We start from the raw sequence: 1,929 nt of genomic DNA, 5'->3' as shown, positions 1-1,929 counted from the left end.
TTATAATTAAATAATGGCATCATTAGTGCGCTGACCACGGGGACGCGCTGTCTTGTTTTTGCATGCTCATTTTCATTTCTTTTGTGTCGCTGTTTGTGTGCTTGGGTGAGTGGTTATTATAATTAAATAATGGCATCATTAGTGCACTGACCACGGGGACGCGCTGTCTTGTTTATGCATGCTCATTTTCATTTCTTTTGTTTTGCTGTTTGTGTGCTTGGGTGCGTGGTTATTATAATTAAATAATGGCATCATTAGTGCGCTGACCACGGGGACGCGCTGTCTTGTTTTTGCATGCTCATTTTCATTTCTTTTGTGTCGCTGTTTGTGTGCTTGGGTGAGTGGTTATTATAATTAAATAATGGCATCATTAGTGCACTGACCACGGGGACGCGCTGTCTTGTTTATGCATGCTCATTTTCATTTCTTTTGTTTTGCTGTTTGTGTGCTTGGGTGCGTGGTTATTATAATTAAATAATGGCATCATTAGTGCGCTGACCACGGGGATGCGCTGTCTTGTTTTTGCATGCTCATTTTCATTTCTTTTGTGTCGCTGTTTGTGTGCTTGGGTGAGTGGTTATTATAATTAAATAATGGCATCATTAGTGCACTGACCACGGGGACGCGCTGTCTTGTTTATGCATGCTCATTTTCATTTCTTTTGTTTTGCTGTTTGTGTGCTTGGGTGCGTGGTTATTATAATTAAATAATGGCATCATTAGTGCGCTGACCACGGGGACGCGCTGTCTTGTTTATGCATGCTCATTTTCATTTCTTTTGTTTTGCTGTTTGTGTGCTTGGGTGCGTGGTTATTATAATTAAATAATGGCATCATTAGTGCGCTGACCACGGGGACGCGCTGTCTTGTTTATGCATGCTCATTTTCATTTCTTTTGTGTCGCTGTTTGTGTGCTTGGGTGCGTGGTTATTATAATTAAATAATGGCATCATTAGTGCGCTGACCACGGGGACGCGCTGTCTTGTTTATGCATGCTCATTTTCATTTCTTTTGTTTTGCTGTTTGTGTGCTTGGGTGCGTGGTTATTATAATTAAATAATGGCATCATTAGTGCGCTGACCACGGGGACGCGCTGTCTTGTTTTTGCATGCTCATTTTCATTTCTTTTGTGTCGCTGTTTGTGTGTTTGGGTGCGTGGTTATTATAATTAAATAATGGCATCATTAGTGCGCTGACCACGAGGACGCGCTGTCTTGTTTTTGCATGCTCATTTTCATTTCTTTTGTGCCGCTGTTTGTGTGCTGGGGTGCTTGGTTATTATATATAGGTGAAGGGATTTTATTAAATGATCATTATATTGCATTATTATATTTATTTGATTATATAACCACACTATATTTTACACTTAACACATCATACAAAACACAAATGAAACTGTAAACAGGAGCGTTTGGTACGGTATGTCCACGCATCCTTCCTCCCCTGTAGATTCTGTGAAATGTGATCCGTTCTCAGAATCCTCTCTGCGGTAAACACAACGTAGTAGGGCTGGCCGCTTTAATTTTTGCAATACATTTTCGGGTGTTCTCGGATGTACTGCAATTATTAATAATGACAAGAAAAGTGCTTGGGGCGTAATCTAATCACAAGACTTTCCAGCATGCTTTCATCGGACTGGCTGCGTTTGTGTTAGATTAGATTAGATTAGATTAGATTAAAAGTTTTACATTTAGATCAAATCAAATAAAACGTTCTTCTGTGTGTAAATTCATTAAGATATTTAAATTAAAAAAAAAATAAAACAATTTCCTCAAAGAATTTTCTTGTCGTAGACACTTGAGTGGCTTCCCCCCTCCCCCACTTCTGTAACAATTCCGCTTTCCCACCCCCTCAACCAAAAGTGAGGGGAGGGTGATGCAATTGTAGAACTGAACTAAACCTCTCCCAGAGTACCTCAGTACCATTGGTGA

The sequence above is a fragment of the Culex quinquefasciatus genome, chromosome 1 (genome assembly GCF_015732765.1).
Source record: "Culex quinquefasciatus strain JHB chromosome 1, VPISU_Cqui_1.0_pri_paternal, whole genome shotgun sequence".
In the NCBI taxonomy this organism is placed as follows: Eukaryota; Metazoa; Arthropoda; class Insecta; order Diptera; family Culicidae; genus Culex; species Culex quinquefasciatus.
Note: the sequence above shows the minus strand (reverse complement) of the source record.